The sequence below is a fragment of the Lutra lutra genome, chromosome 11 (genome assembly GCF_902655055.1).
Source record: "Lutra lutra chromosome 11, mLutLut1.2, whole genome shotgun sequence".
Classification (NCBI taxonomy): domain Eukaryota; kingdom Metazoa; phylum Chordata; class Mammalia; order Carnivora; family Mustelidae; genus Lutra; species Lutra lutra.
The window spans coordinates 43,508,128-43,527,570 of NC_062288.1; the positions used below are offsets into that span (position 1 = coordinate 43,508,128).

At 38.6% G+C, this 19,443-nt stretch overlaps 1 long non-coding RNA gene across 1 annotated transcript; it reads right to left on the minus strand.

Annotated features, from left to right (window-relative positions):
* Positions 1–3,674: 3,674 nt before the first annotated feature.
* Positions 3,675–17,783, minus strand: LOC125080403 (uncharacterized). Its single transcript, XR_007121359.1, has 3 exons — positions 17,703–17,783; positions 3,902–4,049; positions 3,675–3,799 (listed from the first exon to the last, which is right to left on the minus strand). It is a non-coding gene; the product is annotated as an uncharacterized LOC125080403 (long non-coding RNA).
* Between the last annotated feature and the right edge of the window lie 1,660 nt (positions 17,784–19,443).

Sequence of the window (19,443 nt, forward strand, 5' to 3'; positions counted from 1 at the left end):
CCATACACTCTCTCTCTCAATTAAAAAAAAGAAAAAAAGGATTCTCAAGGGACGCCTGGGTGGCTCAGTCAGTTAAGCTTCTGCCTCTGTCTCAGGTCATGATCCCAGGGTCCTGGGTCTAGTCCTGCATTGGGCTCCTTGCCCAGCAGGGAGCCTGCTTCTCCCTCTACCTGCTGCTCCCTGCTGCTCTCTCTCTCTGACAAATAAATACATAAAATCTTTTAAAAATTAAAATAAATGTATATATATATATATTTTTTTTTTAAAGATTCTCTCTGTTCCTCCCCTCTGAGTGTGTATACTCTCTCTCAAAACACGCACGCGCGCACACACACACACACACACACACACTTTAAAAACAGATGAAAAGTGGAGAGAAACATATTTAATCTGACCATCCAGGAACAGTTATCAGTATAAATTCATTACGGTTCTCTTTTGAATTTTCAGTAAGTCCTGTCATTTTCTACATAAATCCTACTTCTTTCTTAGTCATTTGTTTTGTTGCCACCGTGAATAGAAATCTTATGAGAATTTCAAGTATATAGGAAAGCTATTCATTCTTGCTTCTTTATTTGTTCTAGGAACATTATCCTTTTTTCATTAAGATTCTTTTTTGTTGTCTAGACGTGTAAACATTACCAGGCATAATGATTTTTTCCCATTTTATTTCTAATACATTTTTTCTTATTTCAGTTTCATATGTAATAGATACTGCTATGAAAATACAGGGAAGGGCGCCTGGGTGGCTCAGTGGGTTAAAGCCTCTGCCTTCAGCTCAGGTCATGGTCCCAGGGTCCTGGGATCGGGGCCCGCATCGGGCTCTCTGTTCAGCAGGGAGCCTGCTTCCTCCTCTCTCTCTGACTGCCTCTCTGCCTACTTGTGATCTCTCTCTCTGTCAAATAAATAAATAAAAAATAAAAAAATAAAAAAATACAGGGAAGGGGCGCCCAGGTGGCTCAGTGGATTAAGCCACTGCCTTCGGCTCAGGTCATGATCTCAGGGTCCTGGGATCGAGTCCCGCATCAGGCTCTCTGCTGGGCAGGGAGCCTGCTTCCTCCTCTCTCTCTCTCTGCCTGCCTCTCTGCCTACTTGTGATCTCTCTGTCAAATAAATAAATAAAATCTTTAAAAAAAAAAGAAAAGAAAATACAGGGAAATGTTAAATAAAAATGAAGATTGCCTTTATCTACTTCAAGTCTATAATTGTGTCTGTTTCATATTTTAACACTATCCACACTTACTGGATTAAGAAGCCTTCTTTTGGTTATGTAAAAGACAAATTCTTTTACTGTGAACTGTCTTGGATTTTCATTAATAATGGTAGCTAAATTTAATGAAATCATTTTTAAGTTTTCTAAATAATATGTAATTATAGGCTAAATTGCAATGTCATCAATAATTATGTAGGAAAGTATTTTAATAAATTAATAAGTGTTTGGTTTGGTTCTTGATATTTCAACTTGTACTGGATAATGACTACTAAATTTAATGTGTATATTTACTACTTTTATGAGAAATTTTTTCCTTTCAGTTTAGTGTATCATTATTTTTATTAGTGCTTCTTTACCTTTTCAACCAAAGTCTGATTCAGTTATTGCACTTTCCTGTAACAACATTGGCTTTATAGTATTTCTACAATTGTATTTTGTGGCGTTTCTGGAGTAACATTAATTTTGTTACTTAGTAAAAGCTTATGATTGTTACGTGTACATTGTAGATCTTACACATTCTGAATATGAAATAACCCATGGAATTTTTTTTTACCCTTTAATACTTTTCATATAAATTGACATGGGGATTTGTTTTGTTTTTTGTTTATTTGCTAGTATTTGCCTCGTAAACTTTTTCTACTATTTGTATTTAACATTAATTGTTAATTGGTGGGCAGCTTTTCTCACAAGCAGTGATTAAAGGAGTCAAGTTTCTTTAGATTTTTTTGGTTTGTGGCCCTCATCACGTGGATACCCAGTTTCCTGTGAACACTGATGTCTGGCTGGCAGAAGAGGAAAAAGAATAAGGTTTGCCCTTGAAAAGGTTTTATGCACCAGGCCTTACAGGGGCAAGCGACTTTTCCCCTTTCATTCTGTTGGCCAGAACACAGGATCTTGATGAAACCTAACTACAAGGATGGGGGGGAAGTATGCTGTCAGGAAGGCAAAATCAGTTTGATTAGTAGCCAGCCATCTTTACCAATAATGTTTTTAAGTATCTCTTTGAGGCACTACGTTAAGAGGTTTTATGTATCTCTTCATCTTTATTCTTTTTTTTTCTTTATCCAGGAGAATACAGTTTGATTATATTCATTTTCACTTCTGACATACTTAGCCTTACTTCTATCAGCTGGTTTTATGCCTTTGTTTTCTAAGCTTTTCTTTGTTTTGATTTTTTTTTTTTTTTGCTGATTTAAAAATACATTCCAGTTGTTCCCATGTGCTTCTTTTAAGTTTTAAACAACAAAACATATTAATGAATGAAAAAATATAGAAAACACAAATATAGTACTTAATACACCAAAAAAATCTCCAGAGAAAGTCAAGTGTATTAATTCATTTAATCCTCACAATAGCCTTATGATGTGGGTAATATTTAAAGTACTATTTTAAGCACGAGGAAACTAAAATAATACTAATTTCCCTATTAGATCACAAATTTATATGCATGTAAAATATAGTTTCAAAATGTATAAAACAAAATTGAAGGAATGTAAAAGAGAGACCAATACACCATTACTGTTGGGAGATGATAAAATACCTCTTAATAAGTAATAGAAAAAGCAACACCACAAAAAAATCAGTTAATATATGTGAATAGGAGCAAAATCTTTAGCAAAATTGACCTAGTTAATATAAACACAACAATGTACCCAACAAATGTGGAATGCCCACTTTTCACAAGTGCATAAGAATGATTTACAAAAAGTAAGGGTGTGGTTAGAGGTCTGTCAGGATGATGACAGTGGAGGCTCCAGAATTTTCCTCTTTCTACAGATGCAGTGATTGTACAGCTATACACCGGTAATTCAATGGAATATAATAAAGCAATGAAAATAAAGCAATTTGTGCACAAGTGCAGGAAAAGATATATATATACATGATTGTACAGCTATACAGCTAATTTCCTCAGAAAGAAATCCAGAAACTGGCTGAGAAATCCCTACGTGATAGTAGAATGAGAAAATACCCACATTGAAATGGGTCAGAAGGACTCAGACACACTTGCCCTAAAGCTAACCTCAGGCACACTGCCTAACAACGGGGAGGGAAATTTTAACTCCCAGCGTCTCCTTGAGGAGCAAACATTTTGGACCGCACAGCTTATGTGGCAAATTAAGACACACCTGAGAAATGGAGCCCTAAAACACCTAGCTCTGAAAGCCAATGGTCCCTGAGACCTCCCAAGGCCAAGGCAAACAAAGAAATGGTGCTTGCTCTGACTATATCCCCCCCAGCTCTCAGCACAGGGAAAGCAGACAAAAAATGCCCATCTCCCAGGTTTTCCCTGGAATGGATTTAACCAGATTATTAAGTGAGGCCTGAGGGTCCAGCTTCTAATTTAGGGCACATCTGAAGCCTGGTTGTAATCCTCCCTCACATACTAGGGAAGCCAGTAGACATTACCCCTGCCTTCTCCCCCTTGCTCATTCCAACAGTAAAACCAGGCTACCAGTATCTCCGTAAAAGCAATTTGTACACATTTCTGGTGTTCCAACTTCTGCGGCTGCTAGCCAACACGGTTTGCATTCAAAAATCACTTAGCTCTGGTAGGCAACAGGGTTTGTATTCACAAGTTCCCCAGGACTGTAACAAAGAAAGTAGTTTTTCAGTGGGTACAAGGGCACCCTCCTTCCCTATGGCTATTCACCAGAGTCCAGCACAGAGAGAGCAGGTAAAAATGCCCACCTCTGTTGGTCCCTGGAAGGGACTTTACAGTTTTCCTAGCTGGTGACTGAGGGTTAGTCTTCTAATCCATCTCCATCTAGGTACTAACTGTAATCCTTCTCTTCGGGACGCTGATGGATCTTGGCACACTCTCAACTCTTGGAAGCCACTGGAACAGAGAAGTCAGACTGGAAAATCACAAAGGTTTGAGAGACAATCAGGAGCAACTTATACTAGCATAAAAGATCATTTTCATTTCCACAGCATAGACATTGATTGTTCAAAGAGGAAGAACTATACTGTTCATGAAGGAAAAGTTTCTCAAATTGGACTATATTCAAATCAATGCATTTTGGTCAACTAAAGTTGTAACAAGGAATGGAAAAGCAACTCACAGAAGAAGAGAAGAGATTTGACAGAGAGCCAAAGAGATTTGGCTATATCCACAAGCTATTAAAAAATATTGATTTCTAAAGAAAGGGAAATGGGAATTAAACAACAGATTTGAATTGGCATTAAGCTATAGTATTGTATAACCAATTGTAAGCACCCAACAGAAATTTGTGCATAAGTGCAGGAAGAGACGTATACACAAGAATGTTCCTGGCAGCATTATCTGTAATAGCCAGTAACTGGAAACAACCTGAGTATTTATCACCATTTCAAGCCATCACTAAATGGTAATTCAGTGGAATATAAATGAAGCAATGAAAATGAACAAAGAACAGCTACGTAACATGGGTGATTATCATAAATATGGACTGAAGAACCCAGACGGATAAGAATGCATTTTAGGGTTCCCAGACCCAATTTCTAATGCATAGCATCCCCCCCCCCACACACACACACACAACACGAAGCAATTCTTGGACAGCAGCAGATGTCTAAGAATTCAACCAAATTCTGACACTATCTATCTGGAGAGAGTATCAGATTTTACCTGCTAGGGGCACTTGGGTGGCTCAGTCAGTTAAGTGCCTGCCTTCAACTCAGATTATGAGTGCAGGGTCCTGGGATTGAGCCCGGTATCAGGCTTCTCTGCTCAACAGGGAGTCTGTTTCCCGTCTCTTTCTGCCCCTCCCCCTGCTTGTGCATACACATACGCTCTCTCTCAAATAAATGAATTAAATCTTTAAAAAAAAAAAAAAAGGATTTCACCTGTTAAGGGTTTAGTCCTACAAGACTGTCCTCCATCCCTCACTTCAGAAACTAGTTGCAAACCCCAGGCTGTTACCTGTGCTTCTAACTGACTAGCTACAGATTAGAGGTTACAATGAACTCCTTCTCAGGTTCAATTAATTTACTAAAGCTGCTTACAGAACTCAGAAAAACACTTATGTTTACTAGTTTGTTAAAGGATCTGATAAAGGTTACAAAACAACAGCCAGATGAAGAGATACAAAGCAAAGCATGGGATAAGGGAGAGGAACGTCTGTGCCCTCTCCAGGAGAACCGCCTTTCCAAATTCCAAGTGTTCAGTAACGAGGTAGTTCTCTGAACCTTGTCCTTTGAGTTTTCATGGAACCTTCATTGCATAGTCATGATTGACTAAGTCATCGTTCATTGGATAATTAAACCTCTATCCCCTTCCCCCTCCCAGAGGTCGGGGATAGAATGGAAAGTTCCAACTCTCGGATCACAGAGTTTGTCCTCTGGGCAACCAGCCTCCACCCTTGGGTGGAGTTCAAAACACCTCCATTAACATAACAAAAGGCACCTTGATTGTCCTTATTGCAGGAAACTCCAAGGATTTAGTTAGATGTGAGCCAGGAACTGTGGAGGAGAACCAAATATATATTCTTATAAATCACAATATTGCAATAACATATTCTGTTATTCCACTTATATGAAGTTTAAGCATAGGCAAGAATGACAGTCATTATAAAGGCAGGTTAACTTTAAAAACTAATGTTTTACTTTAAGAGTAAAGAGGAACAAGTGCGTTTGTGTTGTACCAATTTATTGAATATATTTGTTTGTGTTTGTATTATAGATCAATTGCAATCTGTATTATAGATCAATTTAAAAAATGTTTTGCTAATTTTTAGTGTCTCATTTTGGATTGCAAGAATGAAACTGAGACCGAACAGTGTAAGAAATCTTCCATACACTGAGAAAGAGGGTATGATGGAAAACAATGATATATTTTCCTTTATCCTTATTCATATGTAGTTCTGCCAGAGGGTACAAACTATTAAGAAAGGAAAAAAGAAAGAATCTCATAGAGATTATATGGAAATAATATCCCAAGGTTAAATCCAGTTGGCCATGTTAAAGCTGAGGTCACATGTGGGCTGGAAGTAAGTCTGATTAAAAAAAAAAAAAAATTAGTTGTGTGCAGAGGGGGCTAAACTTACTGTCAAAAGTCTCAGTCAGCACCAGGACACCTGAGTGGCTCAGTGGGTTAAGCCTCTCCCTTTAGCTCAGGTCATGACCTCCATCTTGGGGTCCTGGGATGGAGCCCTGCATCAGGCTCCCTGCTCAGCGGGGAGCCTGCTTCCCCCCCACCCACGCCTGCCTCTCTGCCTACTTGTGATCTCCATCTGTCAAATAAATAAATAAGTAAAATCTTTAAAAAAAAAAAAAAGGTCTCAGCACCAAGAAGTAAATAAAAAATATAAAGTCAGAAAAATAGAACTGATGAGGCAGATATGAAAGTTCAGAGTAGATAATAGGTAACATGTTGGAAATTGACATCCACGTGAATAAAAGTCATAAAAAATAAATTTGACTAAAAAGGTGTCAGAAAATTAAGTAGGTAACATAACAGCAGGTTCAAGACAACAAAGTCCTATGTAAGAGCAAGTTTCTAAATACAGGCAAAGTACACAGTCAGGAGGAGCAAGTTACATATAAAAGGGAATATAAAGCAAAACAAAAATAAACTTCCAGGGAGTGAGGTTCTATCAAAGTCATTAAGCATCTCTCTAAAGGAATAGCTCACTTTCTAAATGTCACTTGGTGGATCATGACTAGAGGAATAAGCATTGTGGAGTAATTTGTTGAGGAGAGGAGTATGGGGGTGTGCGGTATGTGTGCACCATCGTGAGCACTTGCGTGTGCTTGTGTACCTGCAAAAGGCAACGAGCCCCAACAACCTGGGCTCCTGCCTCAAGCATGAGAGTGAGTAATTATTTTAAGTTGGCTTAATACATAAAAAGTTCCTACTTCATTCCTTCCTCCTTACCACTGCTTGGGAAAAAAAGGGAGAGAGAGAGAGAGAGAGAGAGAGGAAGAACAAGAAACAAAAAAGAGAAAAAAAAAAGCCTCAAACATGAATCTGAGAATAGTCTTTCCATAACATGAAGACATTGTGTGAGGACTTTTGAGGGTCCCTGAGCATTAACTTTGTCTAATCTGGAAAATGGATGAAACTGTTAGGGCCTATTTAGCCAGAGCAGCTCCATCCGCTTAAACAGTGATTTTGTCGTGTATGCAGTAAAACTTAAACTGACCCTGCCCCTGCCCCTTACTTAAAAACAAGTCCCAGAAACCAGTCCTAGGTAACAAAGCCCAAATACAGGGATGGGTCAGGCCAGGTGGAGACATCCGATCAGTGGGGGCTCATACTGTCTCCCTAGCTACCAAGGAGTATGGGCCCCGCCCTTTGGGTGCCTTTTGGGCACCCATTCTGACCAAGGTGATAGGCTAGTTCAAATATCTACTATAGGGTAAACTGTAATTCAGTTGATTCAATTGGTCACTTATGTATGACCTAGCATGACTGTGCAGCTTTCTTTGTGGGTTACAATCTCATTGGCCACCTGTGCATGGCCAGGCCCAACCACATGGCCTTTGCCCTTAACAGCTAGTTTGTAAAGCAGAGAGAGGCCACCTCTTTGCAAGAGATGGCCCTGGCCGGTTGGTTTGATTCTCAATGCTTGGTGCGAAATAAAGCTTTGCTTCACCTTCGCTTTGTATCAGTCTCGCTCCTTTGATTATGGATCCAACAAAACATTAATATCACCTAATCTGAAAAGTAGATGAAAGATTCTTTACTTGTCTATACTACAATTTCCAAAATCCTAAATTGTAACATGACATCTCTTATGAGTACGGAAGAAGGAAAAACGAAAAACAAATAGACAAAAACTCAAAACAAGAAAGTAATTTTCCATGGGTACTTGAGAAAAAAATAAGAATCCTGTGTTTCTTTGTAAGTTTAATAGAGTGCATAACCAGAAACAAATAAAAGAGAAATTCAGTGTAGAAAAAATTAAACTTTTTTTCTAAATGAAAATTTTATTAAAGAGCAATTATTGTAGGAAGCACCGCGAAAAGCTTTGTATTAACCGGAGCTGAATAACAATAAAAGTGTGGTGTAGAGAACAACGTCTCTGCCCTGAGCCCAAACCCTGGTGTACACAGACCATCTTCAGCCAAAGGGTTTTTCTCTCAAAGCGTCTGAAATATTCATAGGTCCCATACTAGAATAAATTTATTGCTACTATAAGATATATAAAAGGTTGATAAACTGCTTTCCTGACCTTGGAGAACTTTGTGGGCATATTAAGAGACTTTGATACATAGCAGAATGCAGGCGCGCTTTGTGATTTGTTGGCCGCATGGTGCTGGGCCTGCACAATTAGGCGCTTGCAAAACCAGGGGAATCTGGAGAAGGCAGCCGGAGCGTGCGAATGAGCCGCGCTCTTGCTGGCAAATGCAGCCTGTGAAAACTCAGGGGATTTGAATGTTAAACAACTCCATTTAAACCCCACACAAACCCAAACTTTATGACATATATATTGTTCCCTGCAGTATGTCTCTTTGGTTTTCTGCTGTGTCTTTGCTTTCCTGACTGGTAACATAGCATTTGACCCCAAGTACCTTGTTTACAAAGTGTTGCTTCATTCAGCACATTGGGGCTCTAATGAGTGACAGGAATAGCCAGGAGAGGCTACGTGGAAAAAAGTAAAACCAAGCAGAGTTTTAATAACCAGAGTGCTGAGCCCTGTTAGCTCCACAAAAATGTCCTTGAAATAGAACGACTTGAATGACCAACTGGGGGATGAAAAGTGGGAAATGCTGGGAGGAAGGAAGCACCGGGAACATAAATTGTTAAAATTCATTTTTGGTTTATAAACCAGAAGACTCTTGTTAAAGCCCAAAGCATTACTACAAAATTTATAGGAAAAAGTTGTAAATTGTATTGTTCGTTCTATATTTAACAGGACTTTCATCTGTTTTATTCAAAGGGTGAATTTAAGGTTAAAAAGTATATCGACAACAAAAATATAATTAGATTCATAAGAGCTGTAAGACAATTTTGGTTTTTCTGACCCAGTCTAATGTATCATTTATCATCTACAGATTAGATCAGATTTTTCAATGCTTTCCAATTTAAACCTTTCCTTTCTTAGTGACAGTGGAACATACAACCCAAAAACAATTTTTTCCTGTTTCCAGAAGAGATAATTAGGGGCATTCAAAGAAATCTGTGTTGAAGGAAAGGAGCCTTGCTTGCAGGTGGTCTGAGTACCATCAGACCACACCTCCAGGTTTCTTAGCCTGTAAGCAGCAAAATAACAGGAGATAGAATTCCTTCCCTTGTTTCTTGCTTTCACTTTAGCAAGGATTACCCTCCAACTGTGTAGCATCTGCCAACAATCGCATTATACACTCTCCCGGTTTCCCAGATAGGAGCCCTGCCGTGATCTTGATTATCTGTGGGTGCTCTAGAAGACACTAGAGCTGTGAGTTTCTCTCCACTCTGGTGCCATTAGCCGGTGGATTCTTGGTGTGGAGTAGGAGGAGAACATAGGGGACCTCCCATTCTGATGTCTAGAGCAAGGATGTGGGCATTGATGTTGGCCAGACCAGTAGTAAACTAGTTCATTATTTGGCTTAAAAAAGAAGTCATCTATAATCCTGTTTAGACAAACTTGAGACATTCTTTCTGAATATTTGGAGGTTGATAGATTTATCTTTGTCTAGCAAGTTGAATGTTTTATAAACACAATACCTCTATAAATTTTAAAGTTTAGAATGTTGGATGGTAGAACTTTTCACCGTGGTTCATCAACCACTACAAATCCTCTTATTTCACATTGAATAAAACCACAAAATTTGAAAAAAGTTACTTGTTGTTACACATATCAATGTGTGATGTCACTTAAAGTAATTACTTTGGAAGATTTCATTGCTTAAATGTGGTCTTGTCTAGAAAGATTTGCATGTGAGCTCATGTGTTCATGTTACCCCAGTTCCTTGCTTTTGATACAAAATGTGATCTCTACTTTATTACTTCTTTTATTCAGTAGGCTTGGCTCTAAAAATAGACTTCTAGAAATCAGACTCTTGAATTTTTACTATATACTGAATATTTTGCATTTGTCTCGTCACATCCACTTTTCACTCTCCACCCAGCCCAGGAGGCTGACCTTTATGGACTGGCCAGCTAGCTCCCTTGCCCTCTAGCTTTTGGTTATGCTGTGCCAATGGGAGACACCTGTAGGAAATTTAGAGAGTAAAGAAAAAAAAGCTTTGTTTGCTAAGTCCTTCTACTCAAGACTGAAGCATCTTTTAGTGAGTTCTCTCTATGCAACTGCAACTACACTTTAGTTAACCGAGACCTCTCTGTCTTAGCCTTAGGGTTATTAATTGCCCACTACTGTCCTACCATAGACAGGAACGGTATTCTGCAAGATTGCTTATCAGTATCCCTAAACCCTTTTCAAAACATTGTAAATAATCTCTTAATTACACTCTTTAATCACCCGCTATGAATGTGCAATTGGTTTCGTACTGGGTCCTTGACCAATAGGGGTAATTTTTTAAAAATTGTTATTTGAGAGAAAGAGAGGGAGCACAAGCAGGGGGAGAAGCAGACTCCCCCTGAGCAGAAAGCCTGACACAGATGCGGGTTTCCATCCCAGGTTCCCAGGACCCCAGGACCCCAGGACCTCATGACCCAAGCTGAAGACAGATGTTTAACCAGCTGAGCTACCCAGGTGCCCCTAGGTGTAACTTTTTGTAGTTCGCCAGAAAACATGTTTTTGTTTGATTGATTTTTATGGTAAAGCTTTCATTTTTAGAACAATTTGAAAAGGAGTGGTTTAAAAAAAAGAATTAAGAAAAAGTGACAGTGGTAGTATCTTTAGAATCAATTTTTGCAACTCTAAATTGGCTATTTAAAATAAAATGGCTCTCATTTTTACATCAAAGATCTGGCTTTTTGGATCAACCACAATAGTTAGTGGTCAAATCTTATATTGGCTGCAGAGTTTATCTGGTAGTGTCTTAATATAGTCCCCTCTTAACTGCCCTGAGCATTAGATATTTTTTGGCATTCTTTATAAGTTAACTTAATTACAAATTGTAATTGCGACTATTCTTTTGTCCTTTTGGAAACACTTTCATTTTCTATAACTGAGTTGTAAAATTATAGGTTCTGTTCTCAAAGCACTTAAATTGTTATTCAGTTAAATAAACTATATATGTACAGAAAATTTCATACACCAAGTAAAACATTACACAGGTATTGTATGAAATGGTTGCTGTGGGCATTACATGATGCGAGTGTTCACGGGAGGAAGACAGGAATATAGAGTGGTAGATTAAAACAGTCAAGAAAATTTATCTCAAAGGAGGTTATTTATCTTAACGAATTGAACCTTATTCAGCAGGATCTGCATAGTTAAACAGTAAGTGTACTACATACCCTGAGATGAACTCAGTGATACTGTCAAGGTCAAGTTAGAAGGTTTGGAAACAGCAAAGCACCAGCTAGGTTATGCATGTTGTATTTGTGGACAATGACAGAGAAGGTTTCAAGAGTAACTTAGAAACCACTGAAATATTTTTAGTAGGGAAATTATTTTTTGAAAGCTGCAACTTAGAAAGATTAATCCAGGGGACTGAACAGTGTACACCATGAACAGCTGGAATCACAACTGACCCAAAGCTGCTTTATACATAAAACAAATTCTTCCATTAGTTGAAAGCTTTATGCATTAAACAATGCATTCTTCATTTTAAGTAGTTCATATTCACTGTAAAAAATTTAAAAACATGCACACTAACACAAAAAAGCAAAGAAAACATAAATTCTCCCATGGTTTTACCATTCATTTTGAAATGTACATTTTTCTGTTTTTTTATCAATACTTACATACAGAGCAACTGAGTAGGCTATGTGCACAGACATGCGAAAACACTGAGATGGTCTTTTGCGACTCCAGGTTGTCCTTCTCGCTGGCATTCAATAGCAGCTAAGGACATATGGTTCTCCCAACAATGATTACACTAATTCAATCTTTTAGTCTCAGAATTTCCAAGCCCAGCCCTCTGGTCTCCTGCTCACATCTGTTTGTTCCTTGGTTTTTGTTCTTACCTCTCCAGTCTTTATTGAAAGCAGAGGAAGAAAGACCAGAAGCAAGTTATGTCTCATAACTCTCATCCCAGTTAGAGAAGCATTTACAAAATGTTTGCAAGCAGTTCTTGAAGTGATTATTTTTTAAGAAATATGGAAACAGTAATACGAGATGGACTAGAACTGATTTAAATTACTCATTTATATCGCTACAATCAATACCAAGTGGAATAACATAAATAGATGAACGACTATTCCTAAAGTACTGGGAACACATCAGTGGAGATTGTGACAAATATGTTGCTTCTTTAATGGAAGTAGCCATTCTTCCTTCATATTCATGGTAACATCCATTCAAGTGTCTTTCATAGTTTCCCGTCCTATTTTGAAATCTACCTAAATACAGAATTCTTTGTGTTCTAAGCCCACTCTATGTGGATTTACATTTGCAGCAACTCACTTGAAGCTCAGTTACATGTTAAGTTTGTCTCAAGTCTTTTATTTTTGTTTATACCCATAAACGCTGATTCCATGGTCACTCTTAAAGTTATTTTTTTCTGAAGGACAGCGTCTGGGTTATATGTCATCAGGACAGGCAGGCAGTGTCGCAGGAGCAGAAATGCTCTGGCCCTGTTGCGGGGTTACAGTTCATAGACTGGGTCCCCGTGGAAGATATATGAGGGCTCCGGCCATTGTTCAGTGTTCACTCCAGGAGTTGAACAGAAGAAATCAATGAGCCGCAACTGTGTAAAATAGGGGTCAAATATGTCCAGGTGTGGTTCCACATCTATCAGAGAGCGCTGTTTGATTTTCCTCTAGACCGTATTCATTATCAAAATGGGCTTCAGAAGCCTTTTATTAAAAACAAATTGATGTTAATTAATTCATATTGCAGCGGCCATTAGTCAGCTATCTCATTGCTGGAAACTGGATCAAATCAAGACTGTTTCTTGCAATCTTTCCTGGTTTACTATCTCCAAATCTAATTATACATTGAGATTTGAATTTTTTAAGTTAGAGTAAGCTGTTCTACTCTGGCCTTCTCCTGATTATCAGGTGTCTTATTCTTTCATTACTTAACCTTCTTTGGAGGATCTGTATTATCTTATCTACTGTTTATGTGCCTATAATATTATATGATTTGTATTTTCTAATTGATCATATATTTCTGGAATCAAAGAAATTGTATTTATTTTCAATTAAATACTAGGGATTTTGAAATCTAAATGCATTTTTTAAAAAGGTATAGTTTTTTAGTTTTGGGGGTTTTTTTTTTTTGGTTTGTTGTTTTCATTTTACAAGAAAAATATCCCCTAAATTCTAACAAGTTATTTTCATGATGTCTTAACTATCCACATTCTATAATTCGTTTTCCTGTATATTATTCTTTTTTTTTATGCCTTATCTCTTTCTAACAAAAACACACATGCATGAACAAAAAGAACAAAAAACTAGCTTTCAAAAAACCTTTATTTTTTTCCTTTTTCCTGTAATTAGTCTGAATAAGAACCAGTTCAATTGCCCTTTTTCTCATTGTCTTGGCCATTTGTCTCTGGGACTGACAAACAAATTAGGTACAGGCAGATATGAAATATGCTTATTTTTTTTCTCACCTTCTTTAGACAGACGGAGAGTGAAAAGCCAGAAGTAGAAAGCTGAATCTCTAGAAATAGTACATTAGACAGAAAGAAAAGGTGTATATGACGTGTTTGTGTGAGGGAGGGATATGGGGGTTTAGAGAAGGATTTTCAAATGGTATGTAACAGGAAAGGAAATTATGGAAAGATGAAACCATGGGGATGGAATTTGCAAAAGGAAGAAATTAGAGATGATACAGAATTTGTAGAGAACACTTCTCTTAGACCCCAGCAAGCAGAACCTCTATTCTTCAGGTGGCCCCCACTCTTTGGAATGCCTTCTTCAAAATTTTCTATCTCCTACTCCACTGTCTGAGAAACTGTGCTGGGGTCATGCTAAGAATCCAGACTGGGTAGACTACTCCAAGTCCAGACAGGGACATGCAAAGGCCCTGGTCTCTATTTTTATCTTATGGGTATCTCTGACCCTTTATATCCACAAAAACTGGAATCATCAAAATAGCCTGAGGAGCTCTAGGATTTGCAACTATGGGATCATTCCAGGGTGTTCTGGCCAGATCACCAAGTCCTGGTTCCAAGAAGGCAGCTTGGTATGTGAATTGTTCCCTTCGGCTAGTGAGGAATTCCTGTAATGGGATCTCTTGAGATTAGGCTGTGATATTGGTACTGACATGCTGATTTGAGATGACTATCAATCTCATTGAAGAATGAGTTCAGGACTCTGAACTGTCACCATAAAACCTGGTCAAATGGGTCCATATGTTGGATTTGCCCATGTGCTTCTAGAATAATGTCACCTTGGACTTAGAGTATCCAAGGGTGGTAGAAATGGTCATAGGCACCCTTTACCTGTGCCCTTCCTACCCTCAGACCAACACTGGCATCAGTCCTTCATCAGACTTTGTACCATGTTTTGGTCGGTCTTCCAGGGGTTGTCACTTCTATTTCTTCCAATGACTTTCCAGACCATTGTTCCTTAACGTCGATGGAGCCTTTTGATCAATATCCACTCTTGCCTCTAGTTTATCTGGTGACTTTGTGCTCTCCTGGGTCATTCTTAAGCTGTGCCAGATAAGGGAAGGCCATTCCCTGTGTGGATAGGTTCACTCTTCTCACTCTACCCACTGACTCCTTGCTGTACTCTCCACTGATGGTGGTATATGAAAAAAATGCCGCAGCAACATCTTCCTAGGAACATCACCAAAGGCAAGGGAAGCAAGGGCAAAAATGAACTTTTGGGATTTTATCAAGATCAAAAGCTTTTGCACAGCAAAGGAAACAGTGAACAAAACCAAAAGACAACTGACAGAATGGGAGAAGATATTTGCAAATGACATATCAGATAAAGGGCTAGTGTCCAAAATCTATAAAGAACTTAGCAAACTCAACACCCAAAGAACAAATAATCCAATCAAGAAATGGGCAGAGGACATGAACAGACATTTCTGCAAAGAAGACATCCAGATGGCCAACAGACACATGAAAAAGTGCTCCATATCACTCGGCATCGGGGAAATACAAATCAAAACCACCATGAGATATCACCTCACACCAGTCAGAATGGCTAAAATGAACAAGTCAGGAAATGACAGATGCTGGCGAGGATGCGGAGAAAGGGGAACCCTCCTACACTGTTGGTGGGAATGCAAGCTGGTGCAACCACTCTGGAAAACAGCATGGAGGTTCCTCAAAATGTTGAAAATAGAACTACCCTATGACCCTGCAATTGCACTGCTGGGTATTTACCCTAAAGATACAAACGTAGTGATCCGAAGGGGCACGTGCACCCGAATGTTTATAGCAGCAATGTCTACAATAGCCAAACTATGGAAAGAACCTAGATGTCCATCAACAGAGGAATGGATAAAGAAGATGTGGTATATATACACAATGGAATACTATGCAGCCATCAAAAGAAATGAAATCTTGCCATTTGCGAGGACGTGGATGGAACTAGAGGGTATCATGCTTAGCGAAATAAGTCAATCGGAGAAAGACAACTATCATATGATCTCCCTGATATGAGGGAGAGGAGATGCAACATGGGGGGTTGAGGGGGTAGGAGAAGAGTAAATGAAACAAGATGGGATTGGGAGGGAGACAAACCTAAGTGACTCTTAATTCACAAAACAAACTGAGGGTTGATGGGGGGAGGGGGTTGGGAGAGGGGGGTGGGGTTATGGATATTGGGGAGGGTATGTGCTATGGTGAGTGCTGTGAAGTGTGTAAACCTGGCGATTCGCAGACCTATACCCCTGGGGATAAAAATATATGTTTATAAAGCTGTAAAAAAAAAAAAAAGACCAAAAAAAATGATAACATTTTAAGAATGACATGATCACTTTCTCAAGATTTTATGGTTGGAAAACATGTTATTCTACTTTAATGCAATAAAATCCCATATGCTGAATTTAACTTGATCACTCACAATTTCCTGCATACTCTACGTGAGACTTGCATTTTTGGTCTTCTTCAAAACAGCACAGTAACATTCCCTGAGAGAGTCATTGGAAGCCACTTCCACGGGCAGCATGATGGATGGTGCAGCTTTATGAGTAATGATATAACCAGAGCTAAATAAATGGTATTAGGGAACTGTGGTAGCAAGAAGATCTATATTGTTTCAATACAAACAGGTTCTGCAGAGTATGCCATTGTGAGTCATAACAGCGTTGCTACCTTTTCCTCATGATGGGAGATATGAAATTACTCAGCTCTGACACATTTAAAAGGAAGAGATGGCTCCTGGATCAGCACACAGAAAACCTGGCCCTGGACCCTCCAAAGAATCTTCATGGGCACCGATGGAACAGTAAGAAGATACCTAACATCTCTTCCCAACCCACTAAATCTTCACCAGTAAATCACTAAGCCTCGCATGGGCCCATGAATTTTTAAATACATTTTTAATCAAAATGTCTATAGGGATATAAAACTGCAAGAGAGAATTGCCCCAGGAATGCACATACTCTAGGGGCAGCCCCACTTCACTGGGCTCTCTCCAATGATCCATTCAGATACCAGAGGTGTGCGCAATACATTTGTACTTTGAAAATGGCAAGAGTACTTGAAATTTATACTTTTGATAGAAATCATTATTTTCCTGAAAGAGGAGAGCACTCTTTTCTTGATTATGAAGAAGGATGTGTAAGAGAGACAAGAGATCGCCAAAGAGGAAAATCATCACAGTGTATTTGTTTGGTTATTTCTCTCCTATTTTAAACATTCATTCAAATGTGGTTAGCAAACTACCCATAATTCTTAACTTTGAATATATTTGCTTCTTATAGACCGAGTTCCCGTGTTTAAATTGATGGAATTTAATGTATTCATTCAAACTACAGATATTATTGACAGATCATGTAATGTACCAGGCATAGAAATTAAAAAAAAAAAATTAAGCTTATTCTCTACTTTGAGCTGCTAGTGGAAGAGAAAGCCATGTAAACAAATAAGTACACAATGTGTTTTGAGAACAAACAGAAAGGAGAAACTAATCTGTATGGAGAAACAGGAGCAAGCTTTATATGAGGCCTTTTTGAAGAGTCTTACAGGATTACTAGGTGTTTCCAGGGACATAAGCAGTACAAGTCTCACACAGGCTGATGGATATATATGCAAATACATTGACGCCAACCTTCTGTTTCTCTTACTCTGCCACTTAGATTCCTGAGATAGGAAGTATTTCTCAGTAACATTTAATTAACCTCTGTATTTTAACATCTCTAAAGGAATGTAAATTGGGTATTTTGAGGGATATTTTTCAAATTACCTGACTGTTGCAGGGTACTATACACAGTGTGTATAGCAGCTAGCCCTCTATATTTTGAGAAATTATTTCTGAGCCCTAATTCCACATTCTACAGGAGCCAAACTTCCTTTGTAAAGTTGATGTGAATTACCAGACATTTACCTTTTGGGGTCTCTGACCTTGGATCCTGCTTCCATGTGTGTATCCCTTAGGTTCCATACTCAAGAGGCTGCGAAACAGCCCATTCCCAGTGCTTTAAGACAACCCACCCTTCTCCCTGTTCCCATGGAATTACCAAGAAAGAAAGAAAAGAAGAAAAGAAAAGAAACTTCTATTGTGAAGTCAGCATAATCGTTTTCTTATTTCCTCACTCAAGACAGAGATGATTTGGATTCTCTAAACAGGGAAAGTTTTTTATTGTTGTTGTTTTGTTTTTATGTTTAAATAGGCTATATATTATTGAAGTATGTGGAAGTGTGCGTGTGTGTGTGTGTGTGTGCGTGAGTGTGTGTGCAGTGTGTTTTCTCTTTAAGATTCCCACAGTGAGATCTCAAATCCCTGTGCAGAAACATTTAAGTGACTTCTTTAATAATACAGAAAAAAATAATTCCTCAATTAGAATATTTTTAGCACATTGTTCCACTATGTACACTATAAATGTAAAGCAGGCACCAGTGCTGTCTCCCCACAGGGAGAATTTATGACATGGTACTATTATAAACCCAAAGATTTTATAGTGTTTCGTTTTATGGTCTGCTCTGCCTAAAATGACCTAAGGTATAATTTTCCTCCTACTGATAGATGCCATCTACAAAGTGCCACTGCTATTGAAAGGTTGGGCTAAACCAGGAAGGAAATAATTCTCACCTTCATGTCGTTTGCTTCTAAGCCCAGGTGGTAATGAAAGGGTGGTGCATCAGTAAAAGGTTATTCATTAAGTACCCTTAAGCATGTTTGTAAGTGCAGGGAACTCGAAAGACTCTAAGAACAGTTCTGACTGCAACTTTTGGTCATTTGAAGCAATTACCAGAGGTGATCTCTGTGAATGCTCCCAGAACAAGTGAATTGTCTAAGGGGGAGGGGCGAGTGAATTTCGAAGTACCTTTTATAGCCTACGTGGTCTCTGAACCCATTAAACACATTATCAGTCATGAGGCCAAGTGCCGGCTTATCTCCCCCAAAGACATTGCATCTGTACTGGGTGTGTGGGACTCTCTTAATGCCCTGCTCAAGGTAAAACAGTTTCTTACTGCATGTCTTTGGTAATACCTATTAAAGGATTCTGAGGGAGAATTCTGATGAATTTAAAAGAACTGACTCATATCTGCTTGAACAAAATAAACCACTGGTGATACAGTCACTATATCCCTATTCAGTGTATTTGAATTTCAATTTGATCTCTATGATAATAGATCAAGACTCATAAATTTTTAGTTAGGCCTGACAGTCATTATCAGATGTCTCACCACTACTGATCTGATGTACTTAACCCCATGCAAATATGATATTAATTGCAAGTTAGTCAATCCCACTGTTAGAAAAGAGAAAACAAGGGCTCCTGGATGGCTGAGCTGGTTAAGTGTCTGTTTTTGGCTCAGGTCATGGTCTTGGGGTCCTGGAATCAAGCCCCAAGCCCCACGACAGACTCCCTGCTCAGCAGGAAGTCTGCTTCTCCCTCTCCCTCTTCCTCTCCCTCTGAGCACCTGCTCTCTTTCTCTCATAAATAAATAAAATCTTAAACAAAACAAAACAAAAGAAGGAAAAGAGAAAACAGCCCCCAAATGGATTCACTTGTGCTAAGCCCACATCACCAAACCAAGACTTAACACCTAACAAAATTACTGTTTCAAACTTTCCCGGGAGTGGAATCTTAAACCAGGCAATCAGGAATTATCTGGTCAGC